The sequence below is a fragment of the Amblyomma maculatum genome, chromosome 4 (genome assembly GCF_055883805.1).
Source record: "Amblyomma maculatum isolate TAMU_Amacu chromosome 4, ASM5588380v1, whole genome shotgun sequence".
NCBI lineage: Eukaryota > Metazoa > Arthropoda > Arachnida > Ixodida > Ixodidae > Amblyomma > Amblyomma maculatum.
The window spans coordinates 142,896,257-142,919,966 of record NC_139347.1 but is presented as its reverse complement, the minus strand read 5'-3'; the positions used below and the strand labels follow the sequence as shown (position 1 = coordinate 142,919,966).

At 45.2% G+C, this 23,710-nt stretch overlaps 1 protein-coding gene across 1 annotated transcript in view; it reads left to right on the top strand.

Annotated features, from left to right (window-relative positions):
• Positions 1-23,710, top strand: part of LOC146193234 (uncharacterized) — a 256,161-nt gene that overhangs the window by 84,422 nt on the left and 148,029 nt on the right. The window lies entirely within an intron of this gene.

Below are 23,710 nucleotides of genomic sequence, written 5' to 3'. Positions count from 1 at the left end.
GCGACAAGCGTCCGCACATTCTGAAAAGCATAACTGTAGCCTTTTTCGACAGCCTCCCAAATGAGCAGGAATATTTTGTGCTGCAACAGGAAGGATCAGTGTGCAAGGCGCCCGTAACAATCGTCGATGAGATCCCAAACTTGTCGTCTTAATATTGGGAACGCCTTTTGGTTGTCATGGATAAATTTCGAGACTATTGTGCTTCAGAATCGCGGATCGGTCAAACGCCTTTGACCAAACATTGAAATATCACGGATGACGCGATTTAACCGATTCGACAAAATCCTTACTATGTGGCCTCGAAAGAACGTGAAGCCATTCAGCGCCAGGTAGCAGAAATGCTTAGAAATAACGTTATCTAGCAATCAAAGAGTCCCGTTAAAAAAAAAGGACGGCGGCTTACGACTTCGCATTCACTCTCAATATAGCGACAATAAAGACGTGTATCCTCTCCATCGCCTCTACAATTCCCCTGACCGGCCGGATACAAAATGTACGTTACTCATAAGGAAAATAAAACCGCAGCAGACACAGGACGGAGGCTAGAGACAACACAGGGCGGTACTGGCAACTGAAACGTTTATTGAAAAAACAGGGGCTTTTAAAGACAGATGGCACATGTGACCTTACAATCAGGTAAAGTGGGTTGAAACATGAAAACCCAATAAGACCTTCGGCGAACCTTAAAAGACAACAATCAGCACGTGGAAGGTAATTAAAGGATGATAACAAGCATAATCTGTAAAAGAGGAAATCATTACAAAATAATCTGAACAATCTACAACAGCACATGAATGAAAAGATAAAGATCTCCGCACTAGATGAGCATGACACGAATCCAAAACAAGAGGTTCAAAATCATTTTTAACGACCGACAACCAGGGGAGAAAGTGGATGCATACAAACAAAACAGTATAACAACCACCCAAGAGGTCACATGACAAGGAAATCTTGTCACACGTAGGCTTATCTTGTTTCATTAGTAAAAAATTATGTGTGAGATGTGTGTGCCCGATACGCAGACGGCATACAGTAACCTCCATGAAGCGTTCCTGATGAGTGCTTGTTTCCCATTCTTCTATTTTAGGCTTTACGAGGTGCAATTTATCACTTTCTTGGTTATTCCATATAGACTGCCATATATCCTTTTGTTTTCGTTTAATTAACATTATGCAATTCTTATAAGGTATGTTTACTTTCTCTATTTCTTTCCTGCCTGCTTGAGCAGCACACGTGTCCGCTCTCTCATTTCCTTCAATGCCCATGTGGCTTGGAACCCAACAGAATATTATGTTATGGCCTTGGGTTGAGATCTTTATTACATCGTGTATTATGTTACCGAGTAATGGCATGACTGCATTTCTGGAGTTTAGAGCTGTGAGCACACTCAGCGAATCTGTATAGATAACACTGTTCTCCGTGCCCTCGTACACAATTTTTGCTACAGCTACCCGGACAGCATAACACTCGGCTGCAAATACTGATGCACATTGAGGAAGTCGAATAATTTTTTCGGAGTTCGGATCCACTACAGCACTGCCAACATAGGAGGCAGTTTTTGATCCATCCGTGTAAAACTCTGTGCATTTTCTGTATTTCTCTTTTAGTGTGCGATATTCTTGTAATATATATTCTGTAGGAGTTTCGCTCTTTTTGAACTGTGTAAGTGTGAGGTCACAGACTGTTGGAAAGTTATACCATGGGGCCAGGGGCCTATTTTCTTGAGCGACATCAGGCAAGGTGTCCAGAATCTGGAGCTCACGGCAGATATCTTCAAATCGCATTATCAAAGGTCTTGTTGTCTGAGGCTTATTTGAGACTATTGTTCGGGAGGGGCAAGTTGTGACAATTGGGTAACAGATGTGTTTTTTCCGTGTCCTTATTTTGAGGACATATGCGCATGTAAGTAAAGCCCGTCTATCTTTCAGTGAAGGCTCGTTAGTTTCAACATAGAGGCTATGCACAGGAGACGTTCTGTATGCACCACAATCAAGGCGGAGGCCTAAGTTATGCACTGGGTCTAATTTCTTTAAATATGATTTCCTAGCTGATCCATAAACTATGCTTCCATAGTCCAAGGAGGAGCGCACAACAGAGCGATATATATGCAAAAGGCATGCCCTATCAGATCCCCAATGTTTGCGAGAAAGGACTTTTAGGATGTTTAGGGATTTGGAGGCTTTCTTCTTTAGTGCTTGTATGTGAGGGAGAAAAGTGAGTTTTTTGTCAAAAGTAATTCCCAAGAATTTATGGTTATTGTTTATGGGCAATTTGATTTCATTTAGGTGTAAGGTAGGATTGGGCTGTATGCCTCTTTTGAGCGAGAACATAACTGCCACTGTCTTCTGCGGAGAAAATTTAAACCCATTTTCACTGGCCCATTTTGTTAGCTTATTTATTGTTAATTGGATCTGTCTCTCACATGTGGACATGTTGCATGATGTGTAGGCTATTTGAAGGTCGTCCACATAGAGTGAATACATTATGGATTTTGGTATTACTTTACTAATCGAATTCATTTTTACAACGAAAAGTGTGGTGCTTAAAATGCACCCTTGGGGCACACCATTCTCCTGCAGAAAGGTTCTTGATAAAGTGGTCCCAAGACGTACTTGAAACGACCAATGTGACAAAAAGTCACTTAAAACCTTTAGCATTCTGCCACATATGCCTAAATCTGCTAGGTCATGCAATATCCCATACATCCAAGTTGTATCGTATGCTTTTTCAAGGTCAAAGAAAACGGCAAGGCAATGTTGTCGGTGTATAAAAGCCTCTCTGATAGTGTTTTCAAGACGCACGAGATGGTCAGTTGTTGAGCATCCTTTTTTAAAACCGCATTGATGAATGTTTAAAAGTTGATGAGATTCTAAAACAAAAGTTAGTCTGATGTTTAAAACGCTTTCAAATGATTTTGCTAAACAGCTGGTGAGAGCAATGGGCCTATAACTACTAGGAGATGTCGGCTCCTTTCCGGGTTTTAAAAATGGTACAACAGCTTTTTTCCACGCCTCTGGCAATTTTCCTAGGACCCAAATTTTGTTAAAAAAAATTAATAGTGCCTCTATGGCAGGTTCGGATAAGTGGGCGAGCATTTTGTAGTGAATTTGGTCAGGACCAGGTGCAGTTTGTTTACTGGCAGCTAGGACATTTTTTATTTCTGGTAGTGTAATTAAGCTATTTTAGGGTTCTTTTGTATCACTACATGTAGGGAGTTTTTGTTTCTCTGCTGTGTTTTTGTGTTTTAGGAATGTTTGAGTGTAGTGTGATGAACTGGAAACTTCAGAAAAGTATTCACCTAAAATGTCGGCCTGTTCTTGTATAGTTGTCTGTACTCCAGGGGCTGTTAGAAGGGGAATGGTAAATGGAGAGTAGCTGTCATTTAGCTTTCTAACCTGTTCCCACATTTGTTTTGATGTTGTTGAGTTGTTTATAGAAGTTGCGTAGTTCTGCCAGGAGGCTTTTTCGGCACGGCGGCGGATGTAGCGGGCTTTTGCTCTTGCTTTTTTAAACTTGACGAAATTGTCCTGTGTTGGGTATCTGCGAAAAATTCCCCATGCTTTGTTTTGTTCTTTTTTTGCTTGTTTACATTCTTTTGAATACCAGGTTTTGTGATTTTGTTTCACCACTCCTGAGGACTGAGGAATTGCTATATGTGCTGCAGTAAGGATACAATTTGTGTAAGCATCGTTTAGTTGATCTAGATTATATTTATCTGGAGTAATTTTTTCTAGGCTGGCCTTCTCTCGGAACAGCGCCCAAGCGGCTAAATGCAGCTTCCAGCGTCGCGGCTCGGATGGGATGATTTGTGGTGAAGATGTTAAGCTGATTAGTATAGGTAAGTGATCACTTCCGTATGGATTATCTAAAACGTCCCATTTAAAATCTGTAAAAATTGATGGTGAGCTGAGGGATAAATCAATACAGCTCATCTTTCCGGAACTAGATGAACAGAAGGTTGGTTTCCCGGTGTTAAGGAGACAGATATTATTACATAGTATACTATCCTCGATGATTTCGCCTCTCGTTTCTGTTTTTCTACTGCCCCAAAGGATGGAATGTGCATTAAAATCTCCTGCTATTAAAAATGGCTCTGGAAGCTGCTTTAAAAGATCTTCTAATTCATATCTACTAAATTTAAGGTGCGGCTCTAAGTATATGCAGCACACAGTTATAGTTTTAAAAGCCTGTAAGGTTACTGCTATAGCTTCAAACTTAGTTTTTAGTTTGTGTTCTCGAACTGCTACTCCACTTTTTACTACTATGGCAACGCCACCTGAGAGCCTGAGAGCTTGCTCTCGGTCGCGACGGAAGACTGTATAGTTTTTGAGTATGTTCTTATGTTTGGGACCTAAATTTGTCTCTTGCAAACACGAGGCTAGTGGTGAGTGAGTGGCCAATAAGTGTTTTATGTCATTTATATTAGTTAAAAGTCCTCTGCAGTTCCATTGTAAAAAAGCCATTTTGTATTAATTGAGTAGAGCAAGTTTAGTTTTGTTTTCAGGCCCTCTGATTCGGGGCTTTTCTCGTTTTTGTCTATCAAAGGAGCTGTGCCGTCCGTCTGACGTCGACGGCACAGGACTGCCTTGGCTTGTGTCCATCGCGTCTTCTGACACGCTGGACGCCCGTGCGGACCGCACAGGTGCGTTTGTATTTCCCCTCACCGCATGGTGGGAGGCCTTGAGGCCGGCTGACCCGGGGGTCTGCGCAGCCTGTTTTTCTGGTGGTGGTGCAGCGCTGGCCGCAGCCACCAAGGGCACGGATGGCCCTGCTCCCGGTTCACTGTGTGAAACCTGGGCAGGTGCCAGAGTCTGTTGTGGCTCAGTGCCCTGTTGTGCCACAACAGAATAGGCCGGTTTTTTTGACAGAACACGATTTCGTGCTTCCCGGAAAGTTATGTTTTCTTTGACCTTGATGGTAATGATTTGCTTTTCCTGTTTCCATATTGGGCATGTGCGTGAATAGGCAGGATGACTACCCTCACAGTTGGCACACAAATGTGTCTGAACCTCACATTTTTGGGAATCGTGTTCATGGGAAGCACATTTTGCGCATCTCGGCTGGCCGCGGCAGGTCTGGGAGCCGTGACCATAGCGTTGGTACTTGAAACAGCGGCGAGGATTTGGAATATATTTCCTGACTTGAAGTTTCACATAACCTATTTCGACTGATTCGGGGAGGATACTTTGTGCAAATGTCAGGACAAGGTGCTTGGTCGAATCTCTTTGTCATCACGCCTCATTTTTATTCTGTAAACATCTGTTACGTTTTGGTCTCTGAGGCCTTCTAGAAGTTCCTCTTCGGTTAGGGATCTGAGGTCATCGTCAGAGATAACTCCGCGGACAGTGTTCAGAGAACGGTGTAGACTGATGGTCACTGGGATTTCTCCAAAAGACTTTAATGTGGACAGTTTTTCATGTTGATGATTATAGAAGATTTCCAACAGAAGGTCTCCGTTCGGAAGTTTCTTTACGTTGTAACCCTGACCTATTACTTCTGTCAGTGTCTTGGTCACTATGAAAGGTGAGATTTGTCTAGCCGTTTTCTCAGCGTTGTCACTGTGTACTACATGAAATCGTGGGAACCTGTTTGGGTTTTTCAGAAAGAATTTAGAGGTTTCGTCGGTGCGACCCCTTTTTCGGGATCGATCATGTGAGAGTAAAGAAGCCATAAAATAATGTTGATGTTCGGCCAGGGTGGCGGCCGCCCACCACCGAGCCCAACAAGGGGACGGGACGGGAGCTTCCGAGAAAGTCCAGCCCACGCCAGCCTTACACCCTGACTATAACCAAGTATGGCGTAACACAGGGTGGTTAGCCACACAAGGTTAACCCTTGCCGCCTAGAAAATGAAAAATCCAAGAAAAGAGGAGGAGACAGGAAAGTTGTAAGCAAGAGGACAGGAAAGCAAAAGATGGAGGGGAGGACAGGAAAAGGCGACTGCCGATTTCCCACGGTCGGGTCAGGCCGGAGGTGCCGTCTATGGGAAGCGTGGGCCAAAGTGGTGTGTTGCCTCCGCCGAGGGGCCTTAAAGGTCCAAACACTCGGCATCGGCTCAACCACCAGGATCCCCTTTTCCCCAGACACGACGATGCCACGCACGGCTAAACGTGGGTGCTCGGGGTCCGTGGTGTCGCACAAAACACACAAACACCTGCATTAACAGGTGCCCCCTGCGGAGGCTTCTGGAAAAGAGAGCAATGGTTAGCCTTGACCGTCTAGTAAAGAGCAGGGACATTAGTCTGCCAACCAAGATCCGTATAACTCGTGCTATGGTCTTTCCAGTTCTGATGTATGGATGCGAGAGTTGGACTGTGAAAAAGGCTGACCGCCGAACAATTGGCGCGTTTGAATTGTGGTGTTGGCGAAGACACTTCAGAGTTCCTTGGACTTCCAGAAGATCAAATAAGTCAATATTGTCGACCATAAACCCTGACTGCTCATTGGAGGGTCAAATTCTAAGGTAAAGCTCAGCTACTTTGGTCATCTGATGAGAAGAGAGGAGTCCCTGGAGAAAGATGTGATGTTGGGAAAGGTTGAGGGTCGCCGGAGAAGGGGTAGGCAGCGAACGCATTGGTTAGATGGCATCCTCGAGGCACTGCAGATGAAGTTATGTGATGTTAGGAAGATAGTAAGAGACCGGAAAGCGTGGCGTGACATGGTCCATAGGGTCACGAAGAGTCGGACACGACTGAACGACTGAACTGAACTGAGTGGCAACTATGTGGCTTTCCCATAGATGTCCTTTAAACTATATAGGCACTTTTTCGAAATTCAAATGTGCTTAGCAGGCCAGTATTTACTGAGTGAGTGAGTGAGTGAGTGAGTGAGTGAGTGAGTGAGTGAGTGAGTGAGTGAGTGAGTGAGTGAGTGAGTGAGTGAACATTATTATCCGATAGAAAAGGCTCTTTTTTACCCCGGGCCCTCTCCTCGAGAGGAGAGGTGCCTTCGGGCAGGTGAGAATCCGCTTCAGATGCTGGCGCAAATCCTATCTACTGTTACAGAGCAGCAAAGTCTCATATGACGGGGAATACTAACCAGTCATACATCAGTCCTCAGACTTGATGTGTGCCCCAATTTTGCCACTAGAGATCTTTGAATTGCCATTTACGCTAAGTAGCAGGTAACTGGATAGCTAAAAAGCTGCTCTCAATGTTTTCTTCGGCTGGCACTCGGGACTCGCGTATGCTTGTTTGTTTGGCATGAGAGCCACGGTTGAAGACGATCTTCGAGATCCCCGTGCCGGAACTCTCAAAACAAATCTGTTGGCAGCGGCGTCACGAAGGGGGAGCGGGAGGTGCTGTCCGCGCCGTGTGCACCACTCAGGGGGTGCAACTGGGCAAGTGAGAGGGAGGAATGGGGAGGGGAGCGAAATGAATTACGGTGTTAAGACGCGAAAAGGCGCGTACGGGGGCCGCTGAGACATTGTCTGGCAAGTGTGACCTTCCCGTGAGCTCGCAAACTGGCGAAAGCCAGTGGTGCCTTGGACTGGGGGCACCAACCGCTCGTCAGCCTCGGTTGAAGAGCCGAAGAAAAAGATCCCCGAGCAGTTAATAAAGTTCACTCACTCACTCGCTCCCATAGAACGAATATTACTCTGTTTTGAGGATTGAAAACACATGCCTTTAAAGTTTATGCCAGAGGCTCCACACCATTTTAACGTTGGACCGAGCCGTGTATGTGAGTGTGCTCTGGAAACACTAGCATTAACCCGACACCCATCGGAACCCCTGGGTGGGAGCGTGTTATACGACACCCATCGGCGGTCGCGCCGCCGCATCGTCTCTCTTTGTGTATGAGCGCAGGGCCGGATTATCCAGGTCTCAAAGGGTCCTCCGTTCTCAGGGGCCCCTCGAGAGGGGAAAAAAATGGCGTCTTCCGACGTTTGATTCGGAAAATAGTCAAGGCATATCCTTCCCTATTTGCAATGGTTAAAATTGAATCTTATGTATTGCAATACGGAATGCTTCAAAAGCTCTTCCTCGCATCGTACCCTTAATCCTAAAGTAAGCCTCATATTTCGCCAGTCAAAGTACAAAATATTGTACTCACCTAAATAGATGAAAACATCCAAATTGGTTTTAGCTGGCTGTAACTGGTTTTGGTTGGTTTCGCTTGGTCTCAGCTGGCACTCAACTGGTATACAACTGGTATTAACTGGCGACAGATGCCTACCAGTTAGAAGCGGGCCCCTGTTGGTAGACAAGTGGAATCATCGGTTTCTAGCTGGCTTTCAATCTGGCGTTAGCTCATATCAGCTGGTAAACCAACTTTCCTCTGTCATTACTGATACTTTGGTCAGTTTTGTGAGTTATTAATCTCAGCGTAAGCAAATAAAGGCGGTGACAAAAGCAATGAATTATTAGTTAGAGATTTACTGCTCATAGCTGACCGCCGCCTCAGTATTTGTTGCTGCCGGGAGCGGAGACACGAAATTATCTGTCTGGTCAACGTGAACCCTATCAATAATTCTCCCAGCTAAAGGCTCCACAAAGCTTACCGAAACGTAAATGCTTGACTTTAATAAAAGTGGAACAAAAAAAAATAACAGAAATTTTATTCGAACACATGCCCGATTCAAAAGTTGAATTACTGTGAAATATTTAAACACAATTTTTTCTTTCATTGTGTAGACGTGAATTGATCGTGTAAACATTAGAAGGTCGATTCAGCTTTACCTAATACTAGACGCCATAGCACGGCTTTCCACACTATAATAAAGGAGAGTATACGCACGCGACCGAGGATACACATGGGGAACCGGCAAGCGGCAGCCATACACGCTGCCCCATAATACAAATAAAGACAGAGCTTAAATGTCCACCGCCAACTAAGGTAGCGGCGGCATATCGGTGCAACGAGCTGCATACCTTATTTTGTAAAATGTAAATTTATTCTGTACAGTGAAAGCAGAAAGTGTGTGAATACATGCAAAAAGTTGGTGCTTTTGTGTTGTAAGTGGAAATTATGTGTAAAATGTAAATATGCTGCCTCTATAATTGTGGACAACATGTACAAATGCGAACTTTACTGATTATTGAGCGTGTTAAAATCTTAATTTTGCTATATTTCGGTAGCGATGTCATTTTCTATAAGTGCCACCATTTCGAAATGATTTAGTTCCTCCGAATTATGACAGAGCTCGAAGTAATAAACATTATTTGGCCGCACTTTAAGTCAGCATATAGAATATAATATCTCAGTGTCTGTAGAAACACTGCCTTAGGTGAGCTTTTATTCGTCGTGTGGATGAATTCATCAATCTATAAGATGATTGGTAGCGTATTTATGATAAATATTTTCGGTCAGCTGGTGAACAAGGCTCACCTGTGCTATTTCTGTGCTCATATGCAGCGAATTGTACTGCGCTGTAGAATCAGCCCACAATTAACCACTCGAAAAATGTATGTATCACAAATGCGCGTATTTATTTTTTAGTGAGGATGCTGTGTGTGCCCTGTAATTTCCTAGAATAGCTCAGTCTAGCTGAAAGTATGTCCGTGGGCTCTACGGCAAGCATATGCTCAGCCGATTTTCATCAACAGCCCTCACAATCTTTGAGGAATATCTCTAGAAAACTCTAAAACGCGTGCAGTCTCAAACATGACAAATGGGGGCAGAGGCGTGTTGGGGTGGTGCTAGTACGGGGACGGGGCACGAGTGCAGGTAGAATTACTGTAGAGGCATTAGTAACTTTTGAAAGGGTTGAGGGGCCCTCTTAACGTTTTTGAACCGGGTCCCGAAATCTGTTGACCCGTCCCTGTATGCGCAGTTCACTGTCCTTTCCCAAGCGGGGACCGCTGACAGTATTTATCCAGCAGTCTTTTGTCTTGTACATTTATCTCCAATCTTCCTCGCTCCTCGGCCTATTCATACATTCACCTCACACTTTCAAAATGCTGAAAGACACGGAATGCCTGTTGCTCAGTGGAATGGCAAGTCTGATCACTACAGAGGCGCTACACAGGAGGTTGCGATCCGGTGCTTAAAACGCGGGAACGGAGTGGGGGGGAGGAAGGCACGCCTCCGCACCAGATGCGGATGATCCTAGCGATGCCACTGTCTATTTGTGAATACTCATATAGGCAATTAAACTCTCGGCTGGCTACGGTGTACTGCGGAACTGCGGTGAAATGCGGTGAGCTTGCAAAGGCTTTAATCCACATATGAACAATGAAAATGCTTGCATGGACTCATACAGATGGCTCCTTCGAATTCGCAAAGGTTTTGTAGATTCATGTGATAAGCTTCTTGCAACTGCGTTTGTAATGCAGACCTTATACTTTCCATTAACAGAAATTATCAAAATAAATTCCACCAGTTTACAGACAACCGTGGGGATATTGGCCCTATAGGTAACACCTAATAAAAACAGAAAAAAGAAAGGCTCTTTTTTTTTGGCATGTTAATGTGTTCGACTGTTCTGCTTTCTCTTGCAATCTCACAGCTAATACGCATGGGCACAAATATAAATCTACCTGCGAATTTTACGGTATATATCCCAGTGTGCTTTAGAGCGCTATCATGGTTTTAACAAGTTCTCGATAAAGTTGTTCAATGGTGAACACTGAGTATAAGCCTCTCTTGCGTGCTCCCAGTTTCCTTTATTTTAAAAGATCTCTCTTCGAAATTTTCTTCTTTGCCCAGTTTTAAGGTTATTTTATGGCAATGTTAGCTTAATTAAGCACATCATAATTTAGGTGCAGGCGTGCTCAACATAAGCTTCTCGAAGGACCCCGGCCAAGGGCAACTAATAAGGGTGCTGTGAGAACAGGTACTTGCTGCAAACAGTGAAAATGGCATCTTGATAAAACTGACTTTTTCATTCTTCTGCAGCATATTCTTCCGAATCGGACAACAATCACGACGACCTACAAACGCTATGGTAATGCAACCGTTTGCCGTGAAGATGTGTCGAATGGTGTGGAAATATGACAGGAGGCCCGAATAGTCTTCATGCATTAAAGCTTAATTTTTTGCACGCTTGATATGCGCAATTTTTATACTACCACGCCGCACACTATTGCAATAACAAGTTTTCTTTATGATGGATCTGCTTAAACTAAATATATAATTTTAGTATACCACACAACATCTAAGCAAGAGCAGGTTACCTGTACCAAAAAAAAAATAACCAGCTTCTCCACCAAACACTGTAAGATTTAATCCCTGTTATCAGCCCTTCTAGCTTCTCGCACATTTACCTGATTAAGTTGGTTAAAGCGAACAACAGTCTTCGCTATAACGGCTCAATAATGTTTTCATCAGTGATGTCACCTAATATAATCCTAAAAAGGTCACACTATACAAGATTCCACAGAAAGGGTAGTTCCCACGATTGATATTCGAGGATTAAATAGTGAAACATGAAAAAATGCGTTTTTAATTACAGTAAATACCGCGAAATTACAAACATTGACTTATACGGGCGGTTTAGCTCAAAATCCAAAAAAGACGCAAAATTCAATGATCAACATTGGACCGCAGTGGTCCTACGCGGGTGGCGCCGGGCTTGATCCACAGCACTCCAAAACTCCGCCTACCTTTTAGTGGTTTCAAGGATTTGACTCCCTGCTGCTCAGCTTTTCTGGTGCGAAATGCTTGGCTGAAGGTACTTTGCTTACAAGGCTATGAGAAATCTAAAACTGAAATTCTGTATATGCGGTAAAACCCATGCGATGCCAAACAAAACACGAGTGCCTGGAAGTGCAGCTCAGAGAAAGAATAAAGAGAATATACCAGTCCAACCTCAGATATTTATATGTAATATTATAACAGCATGCATTTTGTGCAATATGTTATGATATGGTAGCAACTTATAATACTGTCATGTATAAGAGTGACGATATTCCGACGTTATAAGAAGCCATTGAAACCTTTCCTAAGAAAAACTCATCATAAAACTGAGCGCACATAAAATGCGAACAATACAGCCGCGGCAATGGTAAGAAATATTATCCGCGCTAGTCGAATAACAGAATCACCACTACCCTCAACCTTGTGCAATTTAAATCTTGCAAATCACTTTCGCGATAGACGGGAAAAGAAACCACGACCGTCTGGAACAACTTAAACGAGAGTGGCTTTGATCAATATAGGTAAGTCGCATGGCGCTTATGATGGCGTAAACAGGTTTGGAGCGCGACCTGATGCCAGTGAACCACCTCCGGCAACACACTCCCTCACTAGAGCAGGAGTTGGCCACCCTGGTGCAGTAATTGGCCGCAACCTCCCATGATTAGTCCTACAAAACCCCGGCCTTCAGTCACCAGCAGCTGCGGAACGACTGACCACGGCGGCGGTCCGACCTGTGACTCAGCAGGGGGTGCTAAGAATTCCTGGCTCCGCTGGACAGGCCGCCATTGGAAACTGACCCTGGCAACGTTTAACGCTAGAACCCTAGCTAGTGAAGCTAGTTTAACAGTGCTGTTAGAGGAACTAGAGGGTATGAAATGGGATGCAGTAGAGCTTAGTGAAGTCAGGAGGCCGAATGAGGCCTCCTGACCTCATGACCTGAAGGATGGGCACGTACTGTGTTATCGAGGTTTACCGGAGAAGCGAGAACTAGGAGTAGGTTTCCTTGTCAATAAGTATGTATCTGGTAATATAGATGAATTCTATAGTATTATTGAGAGGGTGGCAGGCATCGTAACCAGGCTTAATAAGCGGTATAAACTGAAGGTTGTACACGCCTATGCACCTACATGTAGTTATGATGACCAGGCAGTTGAAAGTTTCTACAAAGGTGTAGAATGTGCAATGCGAAAAGTAAATACGCAGTATACTGTACTAAACGGCGACTTAAATGGCAAGGTAGGGAAAAAGCAGGCAGGAGACAAGGCATTAGGTGACTATGGCAATGGCTCTAAGAATAGCAGGGGGGAGGTACATTACTAGTTGAGGTTGCAGAGCGTAATATCTTAAGAATCATGAACATCTTCATCAGCAAACGGAAGAACCGGCAATGCACATAGAAACGTCCTCACGGGAAGACAAAAAGTGAAATTGACTTCATACTGCGTTCAACCCCCGTCATCATGCAAGATGTAGAGGCAATCAGGAAAGTGCGGTGCAGGGACCATAGAATGGTGAGGTCCCGAATTAGTCTAAATCTGAAGCAGGAACGAAACACATTAGTAAAAAAGCAGTCCATCAACAAATTAGCGGTGAGGGGGAGGGCAGAAGACTTCAGGATCTCGCTACAGAACAGATATTCAGCTCTAGCCGAAGATGGCGACATTACCCTAGAAGCAATAAACAATAATTTCAGAGATATCATTACTGAGTATGCTGTAGAAGTAGGCGGTAGGATAGTTAGAGAGGATACCGTTAAGCTGTCTAAGGAGACGAAAGATTTGATTACGAAACGCCAGAGTATGAAAGCGTCCAATCCAACAGACAAGATAGAATTCGCAGAGATATCAAAGCTAATAAATTAGCACATGATGGCCGCTATAAGAAAGTATAACATGGAAAGAATTGAATCAATTAAGGGGAAAGGAGGGGGCTCGTTATAATACATGATGGAAGAAGCCAACTGTCGGCGAGGCCAAGGAAAGCGTTGGGGATGGTACTTTATGTCTTTTTTTTAATGTTTACTTGGCTAATCACTGAAATTAGTAATGTAATATGTATAGGGGAAAGATAATTAAACACAAAGTAGAAGAAAAAACAACGTGCCGATGGTGGGAACCGAACCCACGACCTCCGAATATCGCGTCCGGTGCTCTTCCAACTGAGCTACATCGGCCGCTGTCCCCCCTGCTACTTGCTTGGGTATTTATGTTCCTTATGTTCCTTGTTCTTCCTTCATGTATTATAACGAGCACCCTCATTTCCCCTTAATTGATCTGCTTGTAGCTTACGGGGGTCTCGGTTCTGGCAGTCCTAAAGCCATAGGTAGCGTAAGAGGGTTCTAGCACAGCTTTCGCCCTCGCTCTTGATCACGTTCTACGTGACGCTGGCGGTAACAAAGGACGTTCCACGTCTGCCGCTATGGCTGAGGATGGCGCTGGTGAACACTCTCAAGGTTCGTATACAGACAGCATAAATACCCAAGCAAGTAGCAGGGGAGACAGCGGCCGATGTAGCTCAGTTGGAAAAGCACCGGACGCGATATTCGGAGGTCGTGAGTTCGGTTCTCACCATCGGCACGTTGTTTTCTCTTCTACTTTGTGTTTATTATCTTTCCCCTAAACATATTACATTACTAATTTCAGTGATTATCCAAGTAAACATTAAAAAAAAAAGACAAAGTACTATCCCCAACGCTTTCCTTGGCCTCTCCGACTGTTGGCTTCTTCCTTCATGGAAAGAATTGAGCATACTGTAAAGAACGGGGGAATCATAAAAGCGGTAAAGAGGACATTGGGCGCGAAAATCAGATGTATGCGCTAAGGGACAAGGCGGGCAACGTCATCACGAATATGGACAAGATAGTAAAAAAAGCCGAGGAGTTCTATACTGATCTCTACAGTAGCCAAAGTAGTCAGGACCGTAATGAAATTGGTAGTAGGGAAAACAAGTGAGACGTTCCAGCAGTGAGGAAGGACGAGGTTACGAAAGCAACAGAAACTATGAAAAGGAGGAAAGAAGCTGGAGAGGATCAAATAACTATAGATTTGTTGAAGGACGGGGGGAATTTCGTGCTAGAAAAACTGGCCACCCTGTATACATAGTGCCTGGTGTCATCGACAGTACCGGAACAATGGCAGAACGCAAACATTGTCCACATTCATAAGAAAGGGGACGCTAAGGAACTTAAAAATTACAGACCAATCAGCTTACTCTCTATTAAGTATAAGGCATCTACTAAGGTAATCGCTAATAGAATCAGGACAACCTTAGACTGCAATCAAGCAAAGGATCAAGCAGGTTTTCGTAAACGCTGCTCTACTATTGAGAATTTCCATGCCATAAACCAGATGATATAAAAATGCTGGGAATATAACTAGCCCTTATATATAGCATTCATTGATTAAGAGAAAGCGTTTGACTCAGTAGAAACCTCGGCGGTGATGCAGGCATTGCGAAATCAGGGGGTAGACGAGCCGTACGAGAAAGTTCTGGAAGATATATATAGTGGCTGCACAGCAACCATAGTTCTGCATAAAGAAAGTAACAAAATTCGCATAAAGAAAGGTGATAGGCAAGGAGACACAATCTCCCCAGTACTATTCACAGCTTGTTTAGAGGAAGTATTCAGAGACTTGGAATGGGAGCAGTTAGGGATAAGGGTAGATGGGGAATACCTCAGTAATCTGCGATTTGCTGATGACATTGCCCTGCTAAGCAACTCGGGGGATGAACTGCAAATAATGATTGGTGACCTAGACAGGAAAAGTAGAAAGGTAGACTTGAAAATATATATGCAGAAGACTAAGATAATGTTCAACAGCCTCGGGAAGGAACAGCAGTTAACGTTAGATAGCGAAGCACTGGAAGTAGTAGGCGAATATTCCTACTTAGGACAAGTAGTAACCGCAGATCCGGACCATGAAAAAAAAGTAACAGGAAGAATAAGATTGGCATGAAGCACATTTGGCAAGCACTCGCAGATTATGACTAGCAGCTTACCGGTATCGCTCAAGAGGAAAGTATACGACAGTTGCATCTTACCTGTACTCACCTATGGGGCTGAAACGTGAAGGCTAACCAAGAGGGTTCTACTTTAGCTGAGGACAACGCAGAGGGCTATCGAACGAAACATGGTAGGGGTAACATTGAGAGATAGGTAGCGTGCAGAGTGGGTCAGAGAAATAACTCAAGTTACTGACATTCTAGTGGAAACTAAGAAGAAGTGGGAATGGGCCGGACATGTAGTGCGAAGAAGATAACTGATGGTCGCTTAGGGTAACAAACTGGATTCCAAGGGAAGGAAAGCCTAGCAGGGGGCGGTAGAAAGCTGGGTGGGCGGATTAGGTTAAGACGCTCGCAGGGGTCAAGTGGATGTAGCTAGCACAGAACCGGGTTAATTGGAGAAATATGGGAGAGTGCTTTGCCCTGCAGTGGGTAAAGTCAGGCTCACGATGACGATGATGATGGCACTTCGCATCTTCAACGCAATAATGAAATCAGGTAATAGAGGACATGGTGATAAACAAAAATTTCATACAATCGCATTCTCGATCGTTTACAAGGAAACGAAAGGCGGGCAGAAATAATCGCTGTGAATTCACACAACAGGCATCCTTTACCGCACCTAATAGGGTTTTAGGCGCACAGGGTAGATTAGTTGCGGCCGCGCGGGGCGCTGTTGCGGTGTGTGCCCTTGATAGGAAATCACTTCGAATTTATGTGGACGCATCCTGTAGGCCCCCAATTTAAACAAAATTCGAATTTTTTTTTTCATTAGACGTCACGTCAGCATCCAAAAAAAGTAATCTGCCAATTCTGCCACAGTAGACAGGCGTGCTCATGGTTTTTCGGCCACAACACCGACACAGCATTTTCTATTGACCGCAATTTTTATTCTACCTTGTTGAAGAGGAAGAAAACCGGTCGCGACTGCATGTACTCGTGCCCCATTCCTCCTGTGTCACAAGGCCTCACTAATAGGACTGCGTCGGCTAATGTTCTACTTGCGTCAACGGGGCAGGGCGCCTGACAAAAGTTTCGCCGTAATCTGTCAAGGTGAGCAATTTTAATGATAATATATTTCGATGTCCAAGCTGGCGAAACTGCTATGAATAAATTTGCAGCCCCCTGCCACGCTAGTGGTTGCTACATCTCTTTCGTCGTTTTGAAGCACCGAAGCGATGACTCGCATCGTTTGTGAAAATCGAAGCACGCGGTAAAGTGGGAACACAGCATTGTTGTGTGCAGAAATAATACATCGTTATGCCATAGTCAGTTATGGGACACGAATAGGCAATACAACAGCTGTTGGGGAGGGCTCGGTTCGAAAAATGCAAAGGCAGGCGGAAAGTCCGTCCAGAAAGCTGCGGAGGCGCCTGTAAAATCGGCTTAGCCCATGGCACGCCACGAGAAACGTTCTAAAGATACCAGTGACATGGCCATTCAGTTGAGGCGCATCTCGGGCAGTCCTTCGCATCGTGCCGCAGCGGCTGGGCTAGGGCGTGATGGAAAGCATTAAAATTTCCAATTACAAGAATTCAGGAAGGCCGAAGGCGACTTTCCTCCGCATTACCCTCGCAAGCAAGAATAAGCCGCCTATCAGAAACTACAGACTAAGAGTATGAATGATAGGCGGGATCACAAACAGCAAAAGAGGGATTAAATAGAAAGACACCCTGAAGCTGGACAACACACTGAACGAAATAATTGAAGCCTACTAGACACCGCAGAAATGCTACCTAGCCAAGAGCAGGACTGGTAGTAGAGTGTTAGGCCGACTCAAATTGCCCTACATAAGCAGGAAGAACGACTGATATGACTTCCTTGAACAGCTCGAAAACATCTCAGATATAAAAACTATTGCAAGGGCCGAAACCTTCTTATACCTCCCAGCAGCCTCGAATTACAGCGCTAGCACCAATCCCTCCTCAGTTACGCCCTATCGCTTGTTTGCGCACGCGAACCAGCTGCGTTTAACGCAGTTTTTCGCCTACTTCGCCATTGCTGCTGGAAGCTCGTCGCAGTGTCACGACTAGCACGAGCAGCTCGCAGCACCAATCACAAAGTAGGCCACAAAGGCTGGGTGGATCAACTTTATGCAAGCAAACTTGCGATTTTTATATAAAATGAAATCAGGAACAACTGTGGCAATGTTACACAGATATATATGAGCTTAAATCAAAACCTTGACCTCAAGAAAAAAACAATACATACTACAAAAGCTAACAACAAATCACGGCGGGCAAAGCCTACAAACTTGAATACCCATGCTTTTGAACAAAAATAAAGATCTTGTTACCGTTATTGAACGGCATGCATCCCTTGGTGTATTTAAACGTACACTGATCGAGATGTGGAACTACGTTTTTTAAATAAAACTGTCATTGATGTCAAAAATTGTTTAGCTTTTTGAGCGCCTGTTAGTTCTTTTTATTTTTCATTTTCAATTTGCTCAGATTTTTCAGCGTTCCTTACTACTGTATCTTTCCATTGTTAATTTGCCTCTCTGAGTGGAGACAATTTCATCGGAAACGCGCTGTTTCCCCTGCGTGCAAATTGTATCGGACTCCGAACCTAGTCAGGTGCAAGTAGGCACCATTTGTTAGGGGTCCTTTAGTTTCTGTATAAGGAAACTAAGAATAAACTTCTAACTTCAAAGGCAGCTCGCTGACGGGCATATGCCTGGACGGACGCAATCTCCGGAGACCACACATACACCAACACCACGTCCACCGCGATCAGCTCACCGCAGCAGTTGCAAATTGTACAAAAAATGCGTTAAAGGATTCCTGAGCAAAGCTTTCGCTCATACGCGTGCAATGCATGCGACCTCGATCGCGAACAGCTATAGCTTTCATCGAAGCGATAAGAAAGTGCAGAAGTACAGGACTGAACATTTGTGCAATATGGTCTGCTAGTAATGGAAACGTGCGATCACGCGGCCTAAAAACCTTCCAAAACGCTGTCTCCGCGAAGTTGCGAGAAGGCCACGCTATGTGCCTGCTCGACAAGACTAGCCAGCCGTGCTTATTGCGCCTACACTTTGTGCAATCATTTGTCGCTAGATCTCTCGTAAATGCTCTGTAAAGCGCTGTATCCATGCGGTGTCAGGTATTTTTTAACAGTAGACCGCACTGTACGCTTTTCATTCAAAATTTGCATCTCTGTTCTCTGTGAACTGAATCTGTGTTCTGAAAATGGGCGACATTCGTGTACACGCAGCATACATACATACATACATATATATATACATCACGTACGGGCGAAAGGGTGTAGCGCACAGCGGCGCTGTAAAGCGGAGGCGATAACATCGGCGTCCCTAGCCAGCGAACGAGATAATGATGTTGAACGGCGCTTGCTTGTTGTGCACACACGGCACGGGCTGTTCGTTTCGAGAAGTCTGCCACGCTGGTCGTTTTGTTCTGGTGATGCACTGCGATCCCATAAATTCCGTGCTGTGCTGACTCGGGCCTATGAGATGACAGACCCCAGCAACCTCCGCCTGCCGGCATTCTGGCTCAAGCATTCGCAAATCTGGTTCGCCCAGGTAGAAACCACCTTCCATCTGCACCACGTCGATTAGGAGGCATCTAAGTTTCGGAACGTGCTTTCCAACCTGCCTCCTGAGGTGGCTGAAGAGGTGGCACTTGTCACACTTAGACCCTCGTGCGATACTCCGTACCAGCGAATAAAGTAGTGGCAAGAACGACCACACCGCCAAAGTAACATGGCGCAACACCGGCGTTGACCTGGGCAGTGGCCACTACATCCTCAAAATTACGATCCCCAATCGATTCCGGGGCAACACCTTTATACACAAGTGGACGGACTGGGATGGTTTCCGTAAGGGAAGACCACCTACAGCGCAGAACATCAAAGGTATCAAAACCTGGTTGGAAGAGCTCCGCAATGCAGTTCTGTCGGCCACCAAGATCATTGAAACCGACGAGGACATCATAGCTATGCACACTCGTCTGGCCCATCCGATCGAGGCGAAACGTTCGATAGAGGTGCGCTGGAAGCGACAATGGCTGAGTCGCAAATTGAGAAAGAACGTGGCCGACCTAAACAGGGCCATTCAACAACACTGAAGGTCTTGTGCCGTCGGCAGTGGAACGAAATCTGCAATTGAGCTGACGGGCACCTACATCATGGTTGCACATGGGATGTATTTCGGCACCTCCAAAACGAAATCAAGACCAAGTAACACCAGCGCGATCGCCTGGCCTGCCTCATACACACCATCACACAACAATAAGGAAAATACGTCGTTACCAAGAACCTGGAAACCAAGTATCTGCCAAACACGCCAACGGAAACTAGCCCGCCATACGGAAGGCTGCCCAACGCTTGACTCGACCGAGACATTACTATGTCAGAGGTAGGGGTAGCACAGCACGAGCTCAACCTCCCTCAGCAATTTCGCTCACTTTCTGCATGGACAAGGTGCTGGAGCACACGGTTGCCAACCGGTAAGAGGACTACCTGGAAAAGTAAGGCCTATATCCGGATACAATGATCGGCTTCCGGCGCAGACTCAGCACACAAGACGCCAGGCTACAACTCAAACAAGAAATAAACGACAAGACACAAGATGGCAAAGCAATTCTGGGACTTGATTTACAAACCGCATTCGACAGTCAAACACTCAGCCATATTGTCACAAGTATCGAGCCTCAACATGGGGTTAGTGAGCTACAATTACAACCAAGACTTCTTGACCAACCGCACGGTGGAACTGCGTGCCGGAGACCTTAAACTCCCCGAACAGAAGCTCGGCAGAATGACTACCCCGCAAGGTTCGGTCATCTCGCCGTTGCTCTTCGACCTCGTCATGATCGGGTTAGCGAGGGCTGTAGAAGGGACCGGCGTCCGGCATACGATATCTGCCGACGACGTTACCCTGTGGGCGATAGGCGGAACCGATGCCATCATTGAACAACAGCTCCAAGAGGTCATCGAGCAACACCTTGACGGCACAGGCCTAGTGTGCCCGCCCGCAAAATCCGAGCTGTTCGTCCTCGCACCATTGCGTGGCAGAAATGGAGCCTCCGGTTATAGTTAAGTCCGGTGAAGTGTCTATCGGAACGTTGTTGGCCTGGCGGGTTTGTTTCAGGGGATTCGTCAGAAGCAAAACGCCATTCTGCTGAATGCTGTTCTATAGTTCGCGTCCTTCTCCTTCGTATATTTATACCCCCATGCCGTGTGATGCCCGTTAAAGTCCCCTACTATAAATAGCGGTACTCCTTTCGCGATCGCTCGCACTTTGGCAAACAGCTCATCGAAGCCGCATTGACGCTATCTATCTATTGACCATATCCATCCGAACACCATGATCAGAATTAGACGGCATTTAGCAGCATGCGACCAGGAGTTTTCGACATCCTTGAAGAGCTGAATGAGGCTGCAACGACCTCCCATTACCAGAAACTGTTTTGCAGTCGTACTGGTCGCAGCATTTTGTAGAAACTTGCTATAAGCCGCAAGCATGCTCCAGAAGTACACGCAAGCTTCCTAGACAGATTAGGGACAACTTAAAAAAGCCTCCGCTCTCCAAAAACATGCACCCCGTCTGCCATAAGAGCCGGGGGAGTGATAGAGCAGCAGCGCTGCAAGCCCGTTTTGAGGGCAGACAGGAAGTCTTATGTACAGATGCCACACAGTGTGCGGACAGTATGGGATGTGTTTCAGTAGCAACTAGAGAAAACGGGGTCTCGGTAGTATGCGGCAGCACGCGACACTCGACCGCAATGGAGGCGGAAGAGGTGGCCATTGCACTAGCTCTAACCCAACAACCAGTCACAATTATAGTTATATACTGCAAATCAGCGATTAGAAACTTTCACGCGGGCAGCATTTCGACCATAGCAGCAAGCGTGTTGGCTAGTGGTCCACCACCGCCAGCGCAGGTCGCGCTCATTTGGACACCGGCGCAGCAGGGGTTGAGGGGAAACGAGAAAGCGCACGTACTGGCCCGAGGATTAGCTAAATTCCGGGATCCCAGTGACGTCTTATGCGCAATCCCGTACCCCTTGCATGATGTGGAGCCTCTACAGTTCGACGATTGCCTTAATATCTTCCACGATATTTTAATCTTTACAAATTAGGCAGATAAATATTTCCAAAAGTATGCGAGCAAGGAGGTTATGGGTCTTAAGCTCTAAACTGGAGTATTGCCGAATCCCCAGCTTTACAGCAAATGGCACCCGGACATTTTTAGCCCCAGGTACAAACGTTGCGATTACATAGCGGACGCGATCCACATGACATGGAAGTGTCCTGGATTTAGAGAACCTGACAGAACAGATGAGTCCTGGGAGGCACTACTTCTCCAAGAGGACGACAAAGGGGAACGTGTAGTCATCCGTATCCCTCTGGCCGCTGCTCAGATCCAAGAGATCCAGGTCGAGAGCTGAGGGGGAGGACAAGGCTGGGACACAGCAGCACCTCGGATCCTCGTCAACCTTTTCACGGGTGCCAATAAATGTTATTTCTCACTCTCCTCCTCTTCAGCACGCTTTCGATAAAACGGTCTACAGGTCACGCGGGCATGGTCTATAACTTGGTCAGAGGTTTATATCTATGTCGGTTGGTGTTTTAGATATTGCCTCATTTTGAGACTGTGGGAATATATCGCGTATACTAGAAGCACATTGAAAAGATTACTATTAATCGGGGAGAAAAGTGATTGAATCCTAATTGAATCCTGAAGGCTATGTGAAATCCTATGCACATATGGTACTCCCCCAACTTTCTTCTCACCCATACTGGGTAGGGATTGCTGCCTGGTCGTAGACGAGAACAGGCCTCATTAATAACGAAATTCTGATAACCGGCCTTCGCAATTCCTGTCAATTGCCATTCAAAACTGTTGCCCATACCGTGGTAGAAAGACCTTAACGCATTGAGCAAGCCTGTGTGGAAGATCCCGTCTTTTTTCTGTGCTAATTTCGAATGCTAACCAGAACTCAGTAAGGGCTTCGCCAATCTCGGATTGTAATAACAGCAAACATGATCTTGTCCGAACTGGATCAACAAATCCAAAAACTGCAACCGATTGTGCATTGGTTCTCTGACAGTAAACTCCAGCCCAGATCGATATTCAGTAAAACCTTCAGTGATGTCCCTGATTTGTTGTTGAAGGTTGCCTTCAGCGTGGACGTCAAGGATTTATATTATAGCCTCCCCCGTGACTGCCTCCTTAAGCATATTCGATTGTGCACCACTGTGGAGAATAATGAAGGTGACTTCATTGATACCTCTGAACTAAGTATTGAACGTTTCGTCGAACTTTTGAGGTTACACTAACCGTCCACCTTCATAGGCTGGAATGACAAGTTTCACACGCAAAAGGCTGAGTCTGCTTGGATCGACTATCGCATCTGTCCTGAGTGACATCTTGATTTACGGGGACACAGACATACAGGAGAACTTAAGGGGCCTCCTTCACTCTACCTTCAGGTTTGTGGATGACGTTTTAGTATTCACAGACCGTTAAGGATTCTATCAACGAATGAGGGACATCAGAGAAATTTTTACTATCAACTTAGAATTGCATTTATCGAGGCGTCACTACAATGCAAATCTTGAACAGTGGAAGGTGACCACCGTTCAATCGTCTGTCATGGTCTTGATGTAATCCTTGTGATAACAAAATGACCCGAGCATATCGTCTGCAAATGAGACGCGGTGAGATCATAAAAGAGTAAGCCACTTGCGAACAATCAATGTACCATCGGTGTCAAAGAACAAAGAAAAGCGAACGATATAACTATAACGCCGGTGCTAGGATACGTAGCTATAAGAGCTTTGGTAAATAGTAAATTCAAACGGTACCGTTACTACAGAGAAGTTATTGCGTATTCTAAATGAAAATAACTTCGATACAACTTCACTCTCTGCAAGAAAAGTCTCGCCGTTTCGTGCGCAATTCCATTAATGAAATCGAGCAGAATAGATTTGTTCGCGCTTATTTGTCGCTGAGAGGTGTGAATGTGAGGCTACAAATTTAGATAAACTTTAGCATTTAATATAGAAAATATCCCACTGACAATAAGAGCATCCCAATTATTTCTGTTTAAGCACTGTCAGCGAACGTTGGATTGGTAATCAAAACACGCAGCAAAGGGTACGGA